Below are 23773 nucleotides of genomic sequence, written 5' to 3' on the forward strand. Positions count from 1 at the left end.
GGGCCCTTAACAGCCGTAGATGTCGATTTTGTCTTTGACCCTTCTTTGCAAACACAACAATTTTTGCAATATGAGCATGTTTATCTAATGCCTTCTTCAGTTCTTCCGCTTGATGAATGCAAGTGTATCTTCTGTTCAGATGGTTCAGCGCCACCGGCTATAGGTTCTACACAGAAATATTCCACAGCATGCAGCATCGTTTTAGGCACTATGTCAAATGGCATTTTTCAACCTACACATATTCGAACTTGGCTGAATTGAATGCTCTGCTTCTTGCACTTGAACATACGAATACCAAATTCCCCACACCTATTGTGGGTGATTTATTTTCTTGTGTCCAATCATTTAATGATAATTTGCGTTTTTGGAAACACAATGATTTCAAGGATTCCAAGGGTAGCACAATCTAACATAAAATGCTTTGGGTTGATGGGGGTGGCTGATTTTAAGGATAAACTAGCACTTGCTCATGTCTTTCATACATTGGGTCATGAACGTGTGGGAGCACAAGCAGTAGCCGCACAAATATGCCATGGCTTGAAGTGCGGGACGAACCGTACAAGCCTGAGGATGAGCAGGAAGACAAGGCAGATGCATCACGCCCACAGCTTCTGCTGCAAGAACAGCACAGAGGGAACGAATTATAAATTTCTTTACAGAAGCACGTCAAATTATGACATCCCTTTTTAGGTCTTGCCTAGGCAGCGCATGTGCTGTCCCGTCAAGAGATGCTGTATACAGTATAGTGTGGGAAGCTCCGCCCACTTTTCTCCTAGCTTTACCTATATTTTTCATTGGCCGAAATCGTAACTGCTGCATTATGATTGGTTATCTGCAAATTAGTCCCGCCTCCTGACGACCATGTTGGCATTTTTCTCCTTCCATTGCTATCAGCCCCTTTACTTTAAAAAGTCTTTTGTTCTCCTGTCTCACCCCGATCCCTCCCACAGTCTGTGACTTCTCTGCCCACCACCTCCCCCACCCACTCCAGTTCCTGCCTTCTTGAACACCCACATTCTTGTTTACAATGCAATAGGTCTCGTTCAAATATGAGTCCTATTGCATTTATAAATGCTTTTTTCTCTATGATAGGCTGTCTGCATTCGCACTCTATTTTGCCTGACCTGTCCAGACTCTCGCATGCGCGCGCTGCTTTACATCGTTCGCATGCACACCAAAAGTCTGCCTCTGCCTCTTGTTTTAGCCCTCTGTTCGCCAGCGCTAATTTCACTTCACCTCATCTCCCCTTGCCTCCCACCCCCCGCAACTCTCCCACCCCTAGCAGCTTCCTCCAATTTAACCCTACAAATAAAACCTCCCTGACACATCCGCTGCTTTAACCTCAGCCAAGCTGCATACCTAACAGCAAACAAAGGCGAGTATACTCAATGGACAATTAGTAAGTGATTTTAAGTTGTGGAAGCACGATGAGCTGACTGCGCTGCTTTCTAGAAAAAATGACCACGTATTTTGGTTTCCTTTTCTGGTAAAAATACATTCTTGCTTTTGCTTGTCTATTTCGCGCACTGCTCTGTCACAAAACTGCCTCTGGCATCCATATTCCATTTGTTAGAGAGCCGCGGCCTACCGGATCACTTAATCTCCCCATGCCTCCCACCCCCCACAACTCCTCCCACCCCTAGCAGCTTCCTCCAATTTAACCCAACAAATAAAACCTCCCTGACACTCCCGCTGCTTTCACCTCAGCCGAGCTGCATATCTAACAGTAAACAAAGGTGAGTATACTCGATGGAGGTTGGCAGGATATTTCGTTTCGCTTCAGACCGGAGGGTGACACTTCTGTTAACACCAGTTCCCCGTCTGTCTGCGGGTCGAGGCAGGAAATCTACAAACCAGAGAGCATGTGTGGCACTTGGTGAAAAGCTAAAATATTGCTAATATTTTCTTCTCTGGGAACCGCCATTGTTTCGCTTTCATTTCATTGTACATCAATTCGATATGGCTCGCTAGAAAGCGTTAGGTGTTTCTATGTTTTCACACTCTGTTCTAAGCGGTGCTAGCCAGTGAAGTAGAGTTATGCCGTTCACTAGTAAAAAGCACTGTGATCGTTTTCAAGTTTCCCTTTGTGTATTTTTTTAGACTTCTTTTTAACTGGAGAGCAATCTTTGTAGCACATAATTAATGTCTTCAGTGGAATGAAAGTGAAATGACATTTGCAAATTTGGTGGCATGACAAACCTACTCCTTTGCCAGCAATTAATTTTTCTGAACAAGTGGTTCTGCTTTTATTGGAATGAAGATTTGTACTGCCAGGGAAGTAGTCATTTGCAATAACTATATCAATCAAAGGAGTGGGGGGTGCCCTCTTCGCCCACCGGGAGGATGTTCTGTTTAAAAACACTAAAGGGTGGCAGAGTTAGTAATCTTTCAGAAGACCATAGTATTGCCACTCAGCAGTTCATTAGTAAGAGCATCTTTCCTTGAAGCAGAAAAAGTCAGTTCAATTTTTGATCACCATTGAATGGCTTTTTCTATTGTTATTGATTGTATTTAAACTATGGCTGCATGGATAAATACTTATAAGGTCCCAAAGGCAAGACCGATTGCATTGCAAATGCTTGTTTTCTTTTCTTTGGAAAATGTACTTAAGCATAGTTTGTGCAATAAAATATCACTACACCAATACCTTGTGTGTCTGTTTATTCTCCGCATAAGTTCATTGTGCGGTTAGTAATGGTGAATTGTAAGTTGGTAAGTGTATTGTGGTCAAAGATGAATTTTAGGCTGTGTTTTTGGGGTCAGAGTTGAATGTTAGTGTGTGTGTTGGGGTCAGAGATTATATTTCAACAAATCTTGTTCATCTGAGGAACAACTTGCACTTAGCGACTACAATTTGGCCGCATTACGCAAACGCAATATTTTTTTCACAACCACTAAGGAAAATAATCGCTAAATACATGTAACAACACGGAATATTACCGCAGATTCTCACCGCAAAGTCAAAAACGGGCCGCAAACACACAGGAAGTGATGTCAGTGTGCCTCCTGTGTACTGTAGGAGTACTGTGCATTTTTACTTTCTCTTTTGACCACACTGCTGTTGAATGTGGAGAGTGTTGGAGGTGTTTGGAGTTGTGTGCTGGTGATTTTGGATTTTGAGAGTGTTGTTGTGTCCTGTGAACTGTCCCTAGTGTCTCTGTGAAGTCTTGTGTACTTGTCCTTACGTGTTTTTGGTGTCTTGTACTAAATCTTGTTGGGTGTTTGCCCAAGGGGTAATTTACATTATTAATAGTTGTTGGGGAATATATTTGGGCTTTTTTTTGTAGGAGTGGGTTTAGATGTGTTCTGGGAGATGGTGGCCGTGGGTAGGGAGGGCAGGAAGTTGGAGAGGGCATTGGGGGGCTTTCTCTGGCTAGTTAAGTATTACCTGCCCTTGATGGTTGAGAGTTGGGGTCGGATCATGCAGGGATATGCTGTATGTGTGCAGAAGGTGAGGTGGGAGCATGTGAAGAGTCAGATGCTGCGGGTCTTCGGTGTGGACAGTACTGTCCGACACTGGAAGCAACAATGGCAGGATTGCATGGGCCGTGAAGGTGACCTGTTGGACCACCTGGGGGTCCTCATCAGCCTACAAGGTGGTAAGCACAACCTCAAAATTGTTAAATGAACACATTAGTAACAAATCAAAAATGCTGCCTGTAACACAATGGGGTATATGTTCGAGAAAGTGGAGGAGTGAGGCGTTAGCCATCATGCCTTCATGCCTAACTTAGCCACTTCAGAAACGCAAGGGTGCACCATATTAACAAGCACATGGTGCAGACTTGCTTTTCCCCAGTTCTGGTGCGTAACTTAGCAGTGTATTGACAACCCAGGCACCCTTGCACCACAGTGCAAGGGTGTCTGCGTGCAGGGCAAAGATTGCTCATGTACAGGAAGGGTGACCTTCCTGTACATTACCAATCCAATGCATTTTTCTTTTTCAATGTGTGCTGCACAAGGCAGCACACATGGAAAAAGCAAAAAGGATGAGAAATAATACATTTCTCCTCGTTTTGCAACGTGAGTATCAGGTTTTCCATCACTTTAACTTTTGGCGCTGCATCCTATGTACGGTGCCCTTGTACCTAGGTTTTGTGTAACGTTTGATAAGATAGTAAAAATAGGTAATTTTAAAATAGGACATCTTCAGTGTATCATACCCTATCAATAGTTGTGACACACCCTTGTGCGATCTGCAGCAATGCTATTGTCTACAGACCATGGAGAACCTGATGTTGTTGGGAGAAACGGGTCCTTGGGAATGTGTCACACAAATAATGTGTGCGAAATGTGCAAATGAGCAAGCAGAATTGTCTTATGTTGCCAAACTCTGCATTATCATGTCTTGTGGGAATAACAGGCGAAGTAGACACAATCATGTATGCAACCTGAACTGCAACAGCACAGTTACAGAGCATTGTAATTGATAAGGCTGAATCGGATGATGAATAGGGCACATGTGTGAATTTAAGTCTGATATCAAAACACGTTTCTTTTCATGTCTCACAGCTGGCAGACCACTGATCACACAGGGGGACATCGACGCCTTCACGGGCCCACACGCCACTGGTAAGTTCACACATTACATTTTGTCAATGTGAGATGTGATGAATGTCCGGCTAAAATCCTGTGCGTAGTAGTATGGGTGTGTATCACATGTACCTTTCATCCAGTGGGATGATGTTTGGTGGAAGTGTGAAGTGTGAAATAATCAGTAAGTGAAGATGGAGCAATGCATATGTCTTTCGGATGTAACTTTGCACATCCCCAGTCAGTGATTCCCGTGCAAAAGGGTTCTGTCACTACACCACACCTAAAGGCACTCAACTGGCTACCCTATGATGCTCGTATTCAACTAAAGATGGCTTGCATCGCACACAAGGCGTTACACCACAACACCCCCCAATACCTAGCCCAAAAACGTACTCTATCGGGAGGAAACAGACACTCTAGGAGTGCAGATAATCTACTCCTGAAACCCTCACATTTCAACCAGACTAAAACCTCCAACAAAGCTGTTTATGGTGCAGCGTCAATAATTTGAAACTCACTTCCGCCATCCATCATCAAAATCACCTTGAGACCCCTCTTCAAAAAGGAAGCAAAATCATTCTTAATGAGCAAACTCCTCCCCTAAAGTCTGCACAACACCATGCCAGTTTATATCCTCTAACTTGACTATAATGATCTTGACGATCTCTCTTATACTATGCTGTTACTTTGTATTCGTTGGTCCTATTTTTATGTATGCTATGTTGATACTAATTGCGTTACTTGTACCCTGATCACCATGTAAAGCGCTCTGTTACCCTACTTTGGGTCTGGTTCGCGCTATATAAAACTCTAAAAATAAATAAATAAATAAATACAATGTGGATTACAGAGCATACAGACAGGAGAGGAGACATTTGAGTGGTGTTGGTGATGAGTATGACCAGACATGGAATGGGTGTACATCCTTGACTGAGATGACTGTGCATGTGGGCCAGATTATGCACAGGTAGGTAGTGTTCTTCAGGCTGTGCAAGGTCAGACATAGGTCTGCACAGTACTATTGTAGGTATGCTGCATGCCAGCTTTCAAGAAGTTGCAGGGCGTAGGTTTAAGCCAAGAGTACCAATGTCACACCCCTCAACCACCTAGCAAAGATGGCCCTATGTAACTAATTGCAATATTTTGGCAATGCAATGAAGTTGTCAAGCTGTCTCCTTGGGGTCATTCCCCTGGAAGACTCAGGGGCAAATGTTCAAGCCCCTCTCGCCACCACTACGGCACATGTTCTGAATTTATTGTGGCAAGTGGGGATGCGCCTCATGTGCAAGTCAGTGTTCAGCCAACGGAAGTTGTTTTTCCATGTGTGCTGCCTTGTGCAGAACACATGGAAAAAGACCAATTGCAAAGTTTGATTCTGTGCAGGAAGGTGTCCTTTCCTGTGCATTTACAAATAGAATAAAACATTTGATTTTGATGCTTCCATGTGTGCTGCTTGATACAGCACAAATGAAAGTTACAGTAGGGCTTTTCCAGGATTGGTCATGTGCAGGGACACCTTCCTACACATAAACAATCCTCCCCTGCACACAGACACCATTGCACTCTTGTGCAAGTGTGCCTGTGTTGTCGCTAAGTTGATAAAATTCACGCCATCGCAGGGGGACACGCAGGGCTTCACCACATTATTGTCCATATGGTGCAGGCCTGTGTTCCCGAAAAGGAGGAGCGAGGCGCAGCACCAGGATGGCTAATGTCTCTCTCCTCCAAATCCTTATACATGCCATCCTCAGTCAGGATATGTAACAGCACCATCATTTGGCACTGACAGTCTCATTGTGTTGTAACACTACATGTCACATGCCATGCACTATTATGTCAGTGTCACCATCATGTTGTACCTGATCCTTAAGTCAACATTGCATTGTCCATGTCACTTTCGAACTTCACAATCTTTTGTTAGAGTGTAGGCTCCCATGTTTCACTGACCTTGTGTTTCAGAATTAAATGGAGAACATTGATATAGTCATCAGGACTCACATATTGTCATTGCTCTTATTTTACAGACAACATGTCGCCAGAGAAGGTCCACGCATTTCAGGTACGTAAAGACCGATTTCAGCATATTTGCAGGGTGGCCAAGGGTTATTGCAACATGGAGAGGAGGCACCAAGCTGATCGGGCAGCTGGGAGAAGGAAGTCTGTGCCTGAAGTAGTACTCCATTGGATGCAGAGGGTCACACAGGGCATACCGGGCCCTTCTATTTACAGGCGTGGGTCCCAACATGGACCGAGATCATCAGATCACCCCAAAACATCACACAGAGAAGCTGTGGTGTCCGGATCCGGCACACAATCCGGCACCTCCTCACAGCCACATGGCCAAGGAACAATACCATCTGTAGCACCAAAACAAGGACTTGGATTTACCATTAGGGAGCGTCGCTGCATGATGAACATGAATGTTAGACTGGCCCAAATTGAACGTGAATTGGCGGGGCACACCACCCGCTTGGAGAACATTAAGTCTGCCCTGGGTCTACCATTTTGACTATGAACAATAGTGACCCATCCCCCTTTTATCTGTTCCCCCGTTTTTCCACATTAATAGTTAGTGCTAGGTACGTTTTGTAATTGTCAGGTAGTGTAGTTGTAGTGCAGGAATAGGTAGTGTAGGATTTTAACATAGTTTTAGATTTGTATTCTCTTCTTGTATTTGGGGATAGGTTTTCTTTTCATTTGGTCTGGGGGTGATGTAGTTGTTATATAAATTGTGTTCATTTATAATAAATTTTTATTGTTTTTGAATTCTGATCGCACTTGTGTCAGAAGTGATTTGGTGGAGTGTTGCTTTTCTCATTGTATACAACGTATTCAATCACAGAACAATCATTTGAATGTGTATGTGTGGTCATGACAGGTTACTTAGATGGACGGATAGTGTCAGGATCCATTTGATTTGAGCACAGTAAACTTGCATGGATTACAGGGTGGGAAGTAGGAATTAGGCCCTAGGCTAGTGTCACTCTTTTGTGAAATTTAACATCTTATGTGTGACTCACAAAGTTGGGCAGCACATTGTTGCACATTTGCAACATCATATCGGAACATGGCCTTGAGCAAACATTGACATTGCAACTCTTATCCTGTATGTATGCACGTTGTTCCTCAGATTACTGCCCCAACATGCATTTCACATGAGCCTGGTGCAGAGTAAATCTACCATGCACAGACATAGGCACACTTGCTGCATAGTGCAAGTGTGTCAGCATTATGGAAATGTGATGTTCCTGTGCAGGGAGGCTCACCTTCCTGCCCATGCAGAATGTTGTCATTTTGCAGATCAAATGTGCATGGCACACGGCAGAACACATTTCTGCAGCAAACAGGATGGGAAATGTAGCATTGCTCCCTGTAGTGCTAGTGTCATACCCACTTTTCCTAGCTGTTACTTTTGGCATTGACTCATGGTAAAGCTACTCTTGAAATGTTGGTACCGCATCTGACTATATACTAATTGCAGTGCACTACACATCCCTGAACACATTGCCCTCTCCTTTCACAGTAAGCACAGCATGACAGGGTTCCTAATTTCCAAGGCATTGTTAAGCCACAGGAAGTGGCTGACTGAGGACTTTCACTTTCGGATAATTCCCTATCGCCAACACAACTTCACTGAAACAGACAATGTGGTTCCAATACCGGGTGGTCAATATGTGCCATTATGAATCTTTATCTATGTGTATATGGTGTGCTCTATCGTTGTATGTGACATGCAATGACCCCCATCACAAAAAGCATGGATTGAGTGCATTGAGTGTGAGTACATCATCCAAGTTAGACTTGTTAGCAATACTAAATGGAGACACTACTTGTGGCATGCGACTGACTTGGACTTATTTCCACACATGCCTATTCCCATCATGTACGTAGAGCAATGTTTGAATTTTGCAAGAATGTTGTATTTGAGAAATGAGGGCATGGCTAGTTCACGCATATCCGGTCAGCTCACTGCCTATCTGGGACACAGTTAAACATGAACATTTATCATATGTCCCTGGGTATACTTTTTGATGGATTAACTGGCCCAACATTTCTCAAGACTTATATACTTGAATGGTCATAGCAACACACATATGTGTGACTTAAATATTTTTATTTGCATGTGCATTGACTTTGGTGAAGACTGGCCCAGTACTTGGTCAAACAACCCCCACATTCTATAAATGCCCAGTGGTGGCCTGACAGAGTCCTTTGGGGATAACATGTCCAGAGGAAGAGGCAGAGTTCAGTCAGCAGGCTGATTTCAGTGTCATTGGGAACAACACAAATTATGGCAGTCCATATTGAGGTCCAAGGTGAGTGTCGCAGAGTGAATCTGGGGACAGTGGAAGCTGATGTTCACGGGCATGATGCTAAACTAAGCACAGTTCCAAGGAGAAACATTCCATTTGGCAGAGATGAATGCTACTGCTTTCTTCTTTGCAATAATGCAAATTCATCTACATCTTTATCCTCTGATGTGTCATGTGCCTCCCGTGTGCGTGGTGGTATATTGGCTGCAGCACTATGAGTCACTGACACATCAGGGGGCTGCAATGTGGATGTTGAAGCAGCAGCAGCATTCATCTGTGCCAAACCTTGAGTCAGCACTGCTGTGATGAGCATCTGCAGGGCATGGAAGATTCCAGCAATGTCTCTGTGGTGTGCAGATGTGACAAGCATTTGTGAGGCCTGCATCTGGTCCATGTTCTCCATGATCATTTGCATGTGAAGCAACTCCTTGCTGACATTCCTGGGGCCACTAGGACTGGACAGTTGTTCTTGTCTCTGAGTCAGTACTCCAGTGATGTCAGCAATGGAATGCTGGAGAGCATGGAGCGGACTTGGGGTGTCTGTGATGGTCTGTAGGTGGTCCAGAATGGGACTGAGACACCCACATACCGCATCTAATTTGGCAACCAGGCTGTCAGACCCCACCCGCACCTCACCAGCCATCTCCTGCTGGACTTCTACCACACGATGTTGAAATGCCAGAAGTGGGTCCTCACTGTCCTGGGAGACAGCTGTGGTGGTAGGTGCTTGCTGCTGGGTGGTTTGTGCAGGGGGTGGAGTTTCAACAACATTGCTGGATGGCCCTGCATCCAGAGATGAGGTGCTAATTGAGTCGAGCAGCTGTTGGAGGGTGTCCTGGATGATGGTTGGAAGCTCTTCATCTTCATCATTAAAGAGTGGGACTGGCTCTGTACAGGAGGTGATGTTTCTCCCTCTGCAATGTAAAGGGGAGATACAGTTGTATGTGTGTTTCACGTATGATCATGCATTGAATAGGTTTACAACCAGACTGCATGACAATGTCCATTCAGAATGTTTAGGAGGAGATGACTATTATATGCTGGGTAGTGATTCATTGTACAACATCACAGATGTGACGTTATATTTGTACATTATCATCTCACAGTTCACAAGTATGCCAAATGTGAGTGACCAATTTCTACATACATGCAGCACTAGTTGTGTCTTCTGTTCAGTAGTGACAGTGATGCAGTTTGTACAACATTGTTATCAATGTTGATTAGGTCGGGGCGTGGCTTAGCCGGCTGCAATATGGCCGCACCTTGAGTGGGCTCTGCCAGCCAAGCCTTTAATCCGTCATCATCCTGCAGACCTCCTGCTAACCGCTGCCTGGAACCCTACCATTGCTACTCACCTTTATCTGAGGCATCTTTTGAGCCGTCTATCGAGCTCCTACGACCCAGCTGCACGTGGTTGTGGTGCCTCCGGGGTCCCAGGCCCTGGTTCCTGCTCGCTCGGCTGGGCCTGGCCTGTGCTGCCTGCTCTGCACTGCCTGGAGGCTGGACGTCCAACTCCTTACGCTACGGCCACAACTCCGAAATTTCAGCCGGTGAGTTTCGCGACTGCGGGGGCAAACCACGGCAGGCTTGGGAGCGCGCTCGCCGCACCACCCAGCACATCCTCGAAAAGGCGCCCGGCGTGATTTTCGGCCTCTGTTCCATTGGGCCGGGTGAAGCGGGCGGTGCGCTCCCCACGTCCCCCAGCTGCGGGCTGCTTCCCCCCATTAGCAAACTCCTCACTCCCGGCTGTGCCCACCTGCTGCCGCTGTGCCTCTGGCTGCTCTGCCTCCATTCCTCCCGCCTGGGCGTCCACCAGCTGCCCACTGAGACCTGCTGTGGAGACCCGCGACTGGAGGCTGCACCATCTTGCCTTTTTCCGGCCTACCACTCAGCTCTGCTCCAACTCACTTCCTGTGTGGTTCGGCAGTGGCCTGAGTCTCCGACCGAGCCCCCCGTCCCTTCTGCTGCTGCTGGGGCTTCCTGTTCTGCACCACTGCAGGCCGCTTCCTCTGCCGCAGTTCCTCCCTGCACCACTGGCGCGGTTGCTCTGCTTCCGCTGCCTCAGTTCACTGCCCGGACCTTTCCTGTCCACAGGGAGCTCTTCTTTGCTTCAGCCCATTCTCTTTCTGCAGGCCTGGGACTGCTGCGGTTCCTGCATCTGACCTCAACTTCAGCCTGCTGCCTCTCATGATCTGAGCTTTGCGCAAGCAAAGCCATTGGCGCTGAGCTCCTTCTGCCTGGCTGCCACCTGCCTCCTACATTGTGCCCGGAGCCCAGATCGTGTGCCCTGCCTGGGAGGGTCCCTGCAGCGTGGCTGGGGGCTCGCCCGCCACCCGCGAGGCTCAGTTCCATAACCTTCACCGTTGCACACACGGCCCAGGCTTCATGCCTGTTGGGCATTGGCCTCGTGGGGAAGTGTCGTTCGTCCCCCTTGCATCCCCGCTGCTCCTGTCCTCTCTGGCCGCACTTTACCCATCGACCTCCCGAGCGGTGTGTGGGACTCTGCTGCTGATTTCTTCACCCAACCCTTTCTCCTGCAGCGGCGATTTCCTGACAACTCTGCTACTGTGCTGGACGCTATCTACTCTTCACGCGCTGGGTTCCCCCTTGACGCTCCTTACATCTGGCAGTCGCCATGGGTAAGGCTGACCCTACACTGCCCCGACTCACTTTCGAACAACAGAGACAAACACGCCAGGAGGGCCCTACTGTTGACGGGGGCAACCAGCCTGCCCCTGCGGATATGGCCGTCACATGTGATGATGACCTCAAAGCCATCATGTTGGAGGTCAAGTCGGCGGTGTCCAAGATCGCCATCCAGCTTGAACAGTTAACCTCCCGCCTGGACGTGGTCAAGACCTGGGTGGACTCACATGATAATCGCCTGCTTCACGTCGAGTCAAGAGTGTCTGATTCAAAGGATTCCACCACCCAAGATCGCCAAAAATTACTCTAAATGGACAAAATCCTCAAACTAATCCACTCCAAGAATGAAGATTTGGAGGCCTGCTCTCGTAGGAGTAGCCTCCGCATTACCGGGGTGCCGGAGTCCACCAACATATCGAAGATGGAAGACTATGTGGAGCAGCTATTGCGAGAACTATTTGGGAACGTGCTTTCCCAGGTCTTTATCGTGGAGAGAGCACACCGCTCCCTTGGCCTGCCCCTGGAATACCTGCTTGTCCGATTATTGCAAAAATACTGAATTTGCGGGATGGTGACGCAATCCTTAGGGCTGCCAGGGAGAGGGGCGAGATAAGGCATCAGGGTAACATTCTGTCTTTCTACCCTGACTACACCCTGGCTCTGCCCGCAAAGCGCATCTTGCAAAAACATGAAGTGACCTACTCTTTGGCCTATCCGGCCAAGCTGCGGGTTAGGCAAGGATCAAAAACTTTGGTTTTCCCGGACCCAAAGGGAGCCCTCGCCTTTGCTAAGCAGCTGGTTCGTACCCATCGCACCACCCCAGCTAATTCACAGACCCCGTTGCAGTTAACCTGAGCGACAATGACTGAAAAGTATTTGTTCATTTGTTTGGGCTTTGTGGCTTTATTTGAATGGCTGTACAGCAAAATGTTGGACTTGTTCTTATTGCTGCCCCTTGTTAGACTGACTGTTTGCTACTTACCGCTGCATTTACGGATCGGGCTCACTGGCTATTCTTTTAATACATTGCGATGCTTTCCTTTAGTCTGCCGATAATTTTAGCTTGGCCACCCTGTTATTGACTTTTCCCTTCCTAGTTGTGGTCCCCTGGGGTGGATGTGGGTGGTTGCTTGACCTGTTTGGGGGGTTGGTTTGGGTGGAGGGAGGGTGGGCATTGGGTTGATGCATCCTCCTTTTGAGCAGCTTTTGTGGTTGATTGCAATTCTTCTGTTTTCACTCTGCATGATTCATGTTTCCACACTTCATTTTGTGTGGTGGGTTTGTTTGGCTTGGGGTGGGGTATTTTCTGGATTACCTTGTTCCTTTCGGAGGCGTTATTGATTTTATGTCCTCATTTTTTGTTTTTTTTCCAGTATGCATCACATCTCTTCTATGCTTGCTTACTGCACTGCTCTTGTAAAATGCACCTCGCCCTTCCTTAGGTTGGTGCTCTCTGGTCTGGCACCACCTGCCTCCCCTCTCTCGCCTACTCATGCTTCATCCCCATCGCTCTACTATTCATACTTGCAGGTACTTGCTGGCTCCATTTCAGACTCCATGCGATTGCTTCGCCCCTTCTCTCTCCAAGTGTTCTTGCCTCGTTATTAGCACCAGTTTTCGGCCATTGACTGTACTCGCTGCCTTGCACCCCATTTTTCCTTGTATTAACACGGCATGACTGACACTATATGTTGGACCTGGAATATCCGTGGTCTCAATGACTACCGTAAGGCCCGGCTTATCCACTCCCACCTGCTCCGGCACAAAGTGGACATTTGCCTTTTACAAGAAACCCATCTGTTACCTGCAACTTCTGCTAGACTCCAGTCTCGATGCTGGGGAGAAAGGCACTCCTCTTTCTATTCCAACTATTCCCGGGGAGTGTCCATTTTGATACGAAGGGGGCTTCCGTGGCTTACAACTCAGGTACTCACTGACCCTGATGGACGGTACGTTATTTTGCATGGCTCCCTACTGTCCCAACCTTTGACGATTGCGGCTGTGTACAGCCCTAACACGGATGACCCTGATTTCTTTACTCATATGTGGCACATTATCTCATCTTTGGGCCGTGCAGCACTTCTTTCGGGGGGGGATTTTAACGTTATGTTTTCTGCAGTCCTGGATCGCTCTGGCCCCTACTCATGCACGCTCCACGGCCCTCCTTCAGTCCATACTTACCGACATCTCGCTATATGATGCGTGGCGTCACATGTGGTTCGAGGCCCATGAGGGAACTTGTGTCACCGGTGCCCATGGTTGCTGGTCCCGTATTGACCTTTGGTTCACCTCTCCTGACGTTCTCACCTGGCTAAATTCCATTAATAATATGGCGCGAACTCTCTCCGATCACGCACCAGTCCAGCTTAGTCTTTCCCTTCCTCACTTTCCACGGCGGGCCTTCACCTGACGGCTCCCCTGAATGCTCTCTGCAACTCCGTCTTCTGTGACGAGATTCAAACGGCAATCTCTAACTATTTTGACTTAAATGTCGGCTCTGTAGACTCGCCATCCACTATGTGGGAGGGTTTAAAGACTGTGATTCACGGCGAGTGTACTTCTAAACAATCTGGAGATCTTTGCTCCATCCGCACAACTTTAGATAAACTAGAATCGGAGATCAAGGCTCTGGACTCCGCTCATGCAATCCACCCCAGGTCTGAGACTCTCGCTCGCCTGCGTGAAAAACATTCAGAATTTGCTGAGGAGGCCGACAGAGAACTCTCATTCCGTGGCAAAGAGGCCCGGGCTCGCCGCTTTGGCGAGGGCGATCAGCCTGTCAAGACCCTGGCCAACCTCCTTCATCCCCCGTGCCACTTAATATGTCACGGCGCTTTGGGACGGCTGCCCTACTAGAACCACCTCTCCTGAGGAAATTAAGACATGCTTTATGGATTATTACACGCAACTCTACACCGCGGGCTCCACCCCTTCGCGTGAGGACTTTAAGCAATATTTTGACACCCTCACACTTCTTTGGCTCGAAGACTATGAACGTAAATTTCGAGATGAGCCCTTTTCTAAAGAAGAAATACTTGCGGCCATTAATAGTTTGCCTAGTGATAAGGCCCCTGGCTTAGACGGCCTCCCTGCTTCTTTCTATAAGACTTTTGCTCCGCTCCTTGTGCCGCATCTGGCCGCCATGTACAATGACTCCTTAGAAAATGGCCTCCACCCGCCATCGCTCTGTGAGGCAATAATAACGCTTCTTCTTAAGCCGGACAAAACTTCTGATTGTCGCGTCTCCTACCGCCCCTTTCTCTAATTAATACGGACAATACAATTTTTGTAAAGTTGATAGCCTCCCGTCTTTTCCTCCTCATGCCCCTCATTGCCCTTCCTGACCAGTCCGGTTTCATTCCAGGCCGCGCCACATCCCATAATCTCCGGACCATATTCTCTGTTATTCATCAGATTAATCCTAGCCTCCCTGCAATGGCTGCTTTTCTTGGTGCCACCAAGGCATTTGACACCCTGGAGTGGCCCTTTTTATTCTATCTTCTACCACGCCTCGGCTTCAGCAACATCTTTATTCGTAAGATTCTACTCCTATACACTCACTCTTCCGCCCGCCTTCGGATCAATGGACACATTTCTGATCCCATTCTGATTGAACGCGGTACCCGGCAGGGGTGCCCGCTCTACCCTATGCTCTTCGCTATTGCGATGCAGCCTCTCGCGGCCACACTCCGGCAACACCACACTCAGAAGGGCATCAGCTTTTCGGCCCATGCCCTCTTGGTCTCCATGCACGCGGATGATATTACATTGTATGTCCGCAACCCCGAAGAAAACCTGCGCAAGATACTAAGGTTCGGTGGATTCTCCGGCATACAGGTGAACTGGATTAAGTCAGTGCTGTTCCCTCTTACTGATGCCACCAAGCCATTCACCCGGACTTTCCTTTCATATGGGCTTCTGGCCCCTCCCGCTATCTGGGTATTTGGCTGAGCAGGGACTTGGATGACCTTTGGAGGGCCAATTTTGGACGTGCTGCGGACTGGCTCCAGTCCAAAATACCTCATTGGAACCTGCTCCCCCTGTCACTGGTTGGTCATATAGCCATTGCCAAGATGGTGGTCCTCCCGAAAGTTCTTTACCTCTTTTTGAAAATCCCCATACCATTAACTGCCCATTTTTTTCGTAAGATCCACTTGTCTGGGCTGGCAAACAACCCAGGATTGCATACGATGTCATTACTCTCCCCATGTCAGTTGGCGGCATGGGCGCCCCCCAATTTCAAATTTATGCCTTAAGTGCCCAGGCCAGCTTTTTACATTTCTGGATTCACCCCACCCCTTACCAGCCGCTCGTCGCGGTTGAAGCTGACTTTGCTACCCCTTGGCCGCTGACCACCACCCTGTTTGCCCAGGCCAATCGCCCACGAGCTGAGGTGGACACGGTCGAGACCTTGCGCTGGGCCTGGTTGGGACTGCGTCGTCTTTCTAATGCCCCGATGTTATTGGCTAATACTATGCCAATTGTACGTCACCCTGCCTTCCCTCCTCTCCAACCATCTGGCATGTCCAAACACGCTGCCCGTTTGGGGCTGGAGACCCTGGCAGATCTCTACCTCGGAAACACCTTCTATTCTCTTCCTGCTACCTCTGGTCCTATGGACATATTGCTCTCCTATCAGCTGAGGGCTATCTGTAGGGAGTTACATCCCACGTTCCCCCAACCTCCACCTTCGATGCTCACTCTTGACTTCATATATTCCTCTCCCACTCCCCCCGGAAGCTAGTGACTAAATTATATGTCCTTACGCTGTCGATCTCTTCCGTCTCCACTGATCACGCCCGGGTAGCATGGGGCAAGGATCTTGGTATGGACATTTCCCCAGCCGACTAGCTCTATTGCTGCAATCAGATGAAGAAACTGTCTCTCAACTATCGCCTCCGTCGTATACACTTCAAATACTTGCACAGGCTATTCCGCACCCCCGTTCAGCTACATAAATTGGGGCTCATCCCTAACGATAGGTGCTTGCGTTGCGCTGCCCCTGCCGCAGATTTTTCTCATCTTGCTTGGTTATGCCCAAAGGTGCCGGATTTCTGGCGGGAGGTCTGTGCCGCCCTCTTTGAGATCACCCCCGCACCGGTCCAGCCGGACTCACCGTTTTGCCTGCTGGGCTTTGTTAAGTTTTGCTCGGATGCCTCTTGCCGATTGGTTGCAATGCTGCTTGTCCTTGCACGGCGTAGGGTGTCCATGTGCTGGGGGCGTAGGCCGGCGCCTAAGTTCGCCCATTGGCTTGAAGATGCTTCGAGATGTCAGACCCTACTATCTGAATTCTGGGACCTTATGCCTGCTAGATCTCGCCCACCCGACATATGGGGCCCCCTAGTAATGTACCTTCACACCCGATCACATCTGAGCCAGACTGCCTCTCCCGCACTCCCTGCCGGCACTCCGCCCGCGGTAGCCGCATGTGCTGGTCAGGAGCCCCTTCCTTCCCTGTCCCCATCTCTCCCCGGCCGGGCCTGCTCTTTCCTCTGCAGTGCTGTCACCACATTATGCAGCTATGTATTGTTCAATGGTGCTACTGCCATGTTGTACACGATAATGCTTCTTTCTGATTGGTCTTCCCTATTTTTGAAGCAAATGGCCTAATGTGTACAATGCTCTGATTTGATGCAAAATTGTATTTTGGTAATGTTGAATTTGTCAATACAGTTTTTTGAATTTAAAAAAAAAAATGCTGATTAGGTCAGGTGTATGTGTCTGTGCACTGCATTGTGTGAGAGTCACCCCTACTCAGTACACCCTGATACTTTTTCAAGATTGATATTTTTAGGAGGGGTGGATTGCATGGTGCCACACCTTGCTGTTGGCAATGCAACATGATTGTTGTTGTGCCATAATTATGCCTATCCAACTGTTGTGATCTGGATTGATGTGATGTGCCACATGATATGGGCAGGGAGGTATGCCTGATTTGCTATGATACACACAGTGTAGATACTTGTTCATTTTGTTAAGTCAAAGGGAGTGGTGACATCTTAATGGATGCATGTTGATCTTCAGGTATGGTACAGCTTTGGTTTTACTGCCCCTTATCCCTTTCACCCAGTGACCATTTCACTTATGTGCATTTCCAATGGTGAAATGTTGCAAGCTTGAAGAAATATGGGTCTTGGTCAGTTGTGACACTTGTGCATTGTTGGCCAGCAGATGTCTTTATTACATCAGGGGTTGTATGGACATGAGGAAGTGACAGAGTGTGACCTGCTCCTGTAAGGAGGAACTGAACACTCAGCCACTTCAGTGACCGTGGCCTGCACCATGTTAACATGTTGATGGTGCAGGCATGCATTTCATCATGCACTGTCACTTGCCTTGTCAGTGTGGCTCACACACAGGCAGCTTTGCTGGGTAGTGAACATGTGCATGGATTTGGTGCGAGAATGTTTGTGTGAGGATGGACCCCTTCAGGCACATTGGCATTGATGGACTAATTGCTGTTTCTATGTGTGCTGCACAATGCAGTACACATGTACAGACAAATTGTTTTGGCTATTTTGATTTCTCTTGTGTGCATGTTGTCAGTCATGTTTTTTCTTGCATGCATTGCTTACTGCCCTCTTGTTGGCTAAACCATTGTGAGTATGAAGCGTGACATTCTATTGTTGTTGCAGGCTGAACAGACTGTGACAACACCCATTACACTCAATGTTGACACCACGTGTAGTGTGTAAGTGGGCCTAGATTTGAAGATTGTATATGTGCATGAATGTGGACCTTACTGCACATACACATTCTTGCACACAATTCTGACACCCTTGCAGAATGCGGCATGTGCACTGACATTGGTGGTGGCATGCTCACTTATGCACATAATCTGTCGCGTTCACAGTGCATCCACATATTGTTGTCAAAGAGATGCAGCCATGTGCAGACAAATTGTATATGTGTGGTGTTGAGGCAAGGTGGTCATTTTAACACCCTGCCACAACTCCAGGCAATGTGCCCCTTTGTTCTTTCATGTTGCCCATATATTGTGGTCTGATTTAATCTTTCGCTATATTTTGAATTACTTTTCTGTGCAGATTTTCAAGTCTGTGACCCCACCTGTTGGACTTGGCCCTTTTGGCAGGTTCACCCCTAAACTTTTTGCCTGTCTCCTAGCCTTTTCCCTGTGTAGTGTTGGTGGTTTTAGGCCTTTAGACACTTTAGCACTGTGGTCCAGTTCAAAGTGCGTGTGCTTTCTGTGTTACATTTGAAAGGTTGGCCTGCCCTCCCATAGGAATGCATGGGGGATTAGTGTGTCCATGGTAATTCCTGGTATGAGAGGAGTGCAGGGCCGAGTTTGGTATGTATGAACTTGTGAGAATAAATGCTGCGCAATGGTGTGCGCAGATTTATGGTGAGTGGAGGAGAAATGCCACTTTTAGAAGTTGGCATTTCTGTGTGCTATGTGTCTGCCTGCCTGAGGTGAATTGCATGTCTGGCTTGTGAGTGACAGGAGCTGAGGGGTAGGGATGGCTCCAGGACACAGGGTGAGTCAGCCCAGTGATGAATAGAGAGATCTGCATGCAGATGGGAGGGAGGAGTTGCACCTGGGACTTTAATAGGGCTGTGCCTTCCCTCCACAAAGCTGGCTCTGCCCCCTGTGGTGTGTCTGATCACTGAGCCCCCACCTGACAAAGGGGAGAGGAGCTGGGAAAAACAAAGTGCTCCAAATCCCCCCTAAACCAGTTCTGACTGGTGTCCCCAAGCCCTGTGCTGTGACACAAAGAAAAAGGGTGTATAAATATAGGGGATGTGACCCCATGAATATGTTGAGTCTTGTGTGCTGTTCCTGACTTGAGGGGGGGCTTGCTGCTGCTGCTGGGCTCTAGAGGAACCACCACTAGGGACTGCCTCCCTGCTGGAGGGCCCTGTGAGATGGCCTGCCTGAGCCTAGCCTTTGCCCCCCTGAAACGTGCTTTTATTCTAGGTAAGAGCGCTTTGTTTTGACCCTGGACTTTGATTAGAGCGCTTCCCTTATTTTACCAAGCGTTTTTATTTTCAGCTGGCAGCGCGGAGCTGTGATCATTTTGGAGGGAATCCCGATGTAGGGATAATCCCGCTTGCGCTGATTCCTTAGCGGGAGCCAACTCCGCATCATGGCTGCAGTGCTGATTTATTGGGAAGCGGGTGCCCACCCCGTAATGGCCTTTCTCTAAGGCGGGAGCCCACCCCGTGTCCTGCTGCTAAGAATCACTGCCGTGGGCCCGGAGGCCGTGACGTGTCACTGCCAGAGCCGCGCTGGAATTGGTCCCCGCCTCGAGAGCTTCCCTAGCAACGGGGAGGCTCGTCCTGCTCTGTCGTGTAGGGGGAAGTGCAGCGCGAGGCGTCCCCTAGCAACCAGGGCTTTCTCACGCTCCTCGTCGAGGGCGGAGCCGTACCGGGAGCCAGGGGAGCACCGCCAAAGAGAGCGCTGCCGCACCAGAGATAAGCATGGACTGACCAGACCCCGTTCCCCTCGCAAGGTAATCGCCCGCATTTGGGTGTTTTCAAACAGTGCAACAGGTGCCAGCTGAAAAGCAGAGAAGTGCTGCAGTTACTGGTGGGGCTCCTGTGTTGGAGGGAGGAGCCCCACGTGCAGCATGATCGCCTGAAGCCTCGTAGGCTCCTCGGAGAAGTCCGCAGAAGTCCCCAGAGTATCCCGGTGAGTGGGGGCTGCATTACAGGCATTGGGAGTGGCACCAGGAGCGCCCGTGGTTGGTGGTTGTCACAGCAGCCCCGTTTTGTCAGTGGGCAGCTGCTGCATTTTTGCAAATGGGGCTCCAACTTGCCAGGGTTTGCTGATTTTCACAGGGGCACCACAGTTTTTCGGGCCACTGCAACGTTGGGGCATTTGCTGATTAGGAGTCCCAGAGAGGAGCTCAGGAGGCACGCTGGTGCCCGGGCTCATGTTCACAGCTGCCCAGCAAGTAGTGGGCAGCTGCCACGTTTAGGTTGTGCATCTGCGCACTTTGCTTTCGCTGCTCCTGCCGCCAGCCCTGACTTTTGCGGGACATAGGTCCTTTTGAGCCCCTGAGAGAGGCCAGTTGGGGCCAGTCCAGTGTGTGGTGTCCCTGATTGGGGGACACTGTTTTTATGCTTAGGAGATGTATGCGCAATGTTCTGGCCTAATGGCGATGCCTCATGTGGAATGTATTTATGCTTAGGAGATTGGGGCACACTGTGGGTATGCTCATGTGGTCTATGCTAAGGTGATTCATGTGGTCTATGCTAATGTGTGGTCTATGCTATTCATGCCTGACATGATTTAGGCATCCTACATTTTATGTAACAGGATCTAGTTCTCAGTTCAGTATTTCGCCAGTAGTTACTGGTTGTGCTCTACATTTACTATTTGTGCTACATTTACAATTGGTGATTTGTGATGGTTTTGACAGTGGCCCCATTGGCCCGGTCGTGTGTAAATAGTCCCCTGTAAATACTGCCTAGGGCCAGTGGGCACAGTGTACATTGTGTGATTATGATCTGATGTGTTTATCACAATACAAAGGCTATTTTTGATATAACCTTGTGTGGAGTTCCTTTTGTGGTGTACCTAGTGTGTTGGTGCTGTGTGTGTGTGTTGCGCAAACGCTTTACACATTGCCTCCGGTATAAGCCTGACTGCTCTTGCCAAGCTACCAAGGGGGTGAGCAGGGGTTATCTTCGGCGTGTAACTCCCTTGCCCTGACTAGAGTGGTGGTTTCTGCCCGCTTTGGCGCAAGCCTTAGCCAACAAGATATCCCATTTCTAACACCACCAATATGTGTCTTGCACTGTATTTGTTAACTAAGGTGATATGTGTATATACCCCCAGGGATAAGAGTATCCGGGACAAGATCTGCAGTCATTGTGGATGTGCACTGGTAGATATTTTAATTGTGCATGAGTGACATTGGGCCCATCCACCTTGTCCCCCCTGTCCCTGGTTGTTACTCACCCTGTGGCTGGTCATGTTCAGCACTATCCTGTTCCTGGACTCCAACCATCGACTACTTGCAGATGACTGCAGACACCTGTTCCTCCAAAGCATCCAGCTCCTCCTGTGGTGTTGGATTCCCACCTCTGGTCTGCAGTGCTGCCTTGCGATTGGTCGACAGTTTCTCCTGGGTCTTGCACTTAGCATCATGACAGCGCTTCTTGCATTCTGTCACTGTCCTCCCCACCTCTCTGACAGCATTCACCTTGGCTGCAATGGACTGCCATATTGCATTTTTGGTCCCCAATGACACATTGGAGCTGCCAAAGAGCTGGTGTTGTTTCTCTGTCACCTCTGCAACCAGAACCTGTTTTTCCTGCTGGTTGAACCTGGTTTTCCTCTTCCTCTTCCCCTTGCCCTTCTTCTGGGTCTCTTACTGGTCCTCCTGGCTGTTTGGGGGTGTTGTCTCCTGCAGTACTGGGTCCAACTTACTCCATGGTTCTTTATTTTTTCTGTTTATGATACTTCACGGGCGTTTTGTAGTCGTTTTTCCCACCTAACGTGAAAAAGTGGTGGCACGCTAATTAGCGTGCAGCTTCTGGCCGCTGACTGGCCTGCCCCCACTTTTTATCGTTAGCGGCAAGATTTTTATCATGGCAACGCTGTTATTAACGTCAACAATTTCCACAGAGATGGGAAACTATCGCCATGTAGCGACAGCCTGTAAATACGTCGCTAACATGCGATGATTTTCGGCTGTACGCGGCGAAACAAAAATTGCCGCTAACTAACATTAGCGATAGTTATCGTCAGTCCTTGTATATATGTCCCTCAATGTGTGCCATGGCCATTTTTTGTTTTTCTGTAAAAAGAAACTGCCACCATCACCCTCGAGAATTTTCACAAGCCTTCTAGACTAGTATACTGCAAGGAGAAAGGCAAGCCAGACTATACAATGAATGCTACTTTCACGAACTTTAGGCCTTTCTGTTTTTTTCCTACGAAAACACCAGAGTCTGAGTCTGATCACATCAAGATACCATTATCACTTTATCCCTACTAGGGCTCATGAATAGGACTCCTTATTCTAGCAAAATATTCAAGATGAATCTGATGCCTCAGATGATTCACATTATCAGTGACCATAGTGCTCCAATCTTCAGAAAAAGTTAATCTGAGCCAGACAGCAAGAAGTCTCCCTCAGTAAGCCAAAATCTGCTCACAATGATTATTTTTAAAGGAGATGTTTGATTGTAAGAATATTATCCATCACACATTATCTGACAGGCTGAAGACAGTGACCTACATGCAAACATGTCAGAGTAAAGTCCAAAACAGCCTATGAGGGATATGCTTCAGGCCTTCCGTTGAAGGCAAAGTGGCCACTGGTCAACATTGACACCAATAATTTGATCTTTATGAGGAAGTTCTCTGGAGAACCTACTGAAGGCATTGACATTTATGGCTGGTCTGCTGGACACAATTTTTTATTTGGCGGTTCCTGCAACAAAGAATCTGTTTTGACCAAGCATTGATTATCTACCCAGTCAACTAGGAAAGATGGTTTCAGAGAGCAATTTGCCTTTTAGGCAACGCAAACTGTTCCACCTCTATTGAAAGGCTCTGATACATTCCCCTTTAGAGTAAATTTGGGAAATGGGCTTTCTTGAAGGGCTGGTCCAATAGTAGATGATTTGCTTTTCAAAGATTCATTAATTAAGGAATTGAACTGTATAATGAACATTTTACAGACCTTAATAAGTGTTAGAAAACCGGGCAACCGGGTTAGCAGTCACCCGGCCTTTCCACGCATAAGGGGTAGCCTGGCTCGAGCGGTCGGGGGTCAGGCACCGTGTGAAGCGTACGTCACACCCTCACAATAACTATGCGTTCATCTGTTCCAAAAACGACACTACACCGTAAAAATTATGAAAGAGTCTCTTTGTGTTTATCTTAATTTTTCTCTTAGTTGCAGGGATATGTCACAAATACAATACAAAAGGATTTTCTTCAGAAATAGCAGGTCAATTAAATAATAACACTTTACAGGTGCAATAAATAGGACTAGGTCATAAATACACAAGGAATAAATAGAGGTGCGATAAATACATAGGGCAAATAAATACTGTCAGACAATAAATACCAGGCAGGAATAAATACAGTCAGACAATAAATAACACTCCTTCAATGAATAATATAAGCAGACAAACAATTGCAAATCAGATCACATTTATGAGGTAGATTGATTTTACCATGCCCAAGTACAGCTTGTGGTCACTGGGGAGGCCTGGGGATGTCCCACCTAGTGTGGTCAAGGCTGGGGCCTAAGCTGAGGTAAAATGAGGGTACCCTAAGGTTCTGGCTCACCAACTAC

General features: G+C 47.9%; 1 protein-coding gene and 1 long non-coding RNA gene across 6 annotated transcripts in view; one reads left to right on the top strand and one right to left on the bottom strand.

The window, feature by feature from the left end:
• LOC146833904 (complement factor H-like) overlaps positions 1-23773 on the bottom strand; it is a 1264875-nt gene that overhangs the window by 533551 nt on the left and 707551 nt on the right. The window lies entirely within an intron of this gene.
• The window catches only part of LOC146833905 (uncharacterized), a 33396-nt gene continuing 14130 nt past the window's right edge, over positions 4508-23773 (top strand). Inside the window, exons 1-2 of the long non-coding RNA XR_014960625.1 lie at positions 4508-4572; positions 6561-6595. This is a non-coding gene — a long non-coding RNA (uncharacterized LOC146833905). The remainder of the gene's footprint in view (positions 4573-6560; positions 6596-23773) is intronic.

Source organism: Triturus cristatus, chromosome 4_2, assembly GCF_964204655.1.
Source record: "Triturus cristatus chromosome 4_2, aTriCri1.1, whole genome shotgun sequence".
Taxonomy (NCBI): Eukaryota; Metazoa; Chordata; class Amphibia; order Caudata; family Salamandridae; genus Triturus; species Triturus cristatus.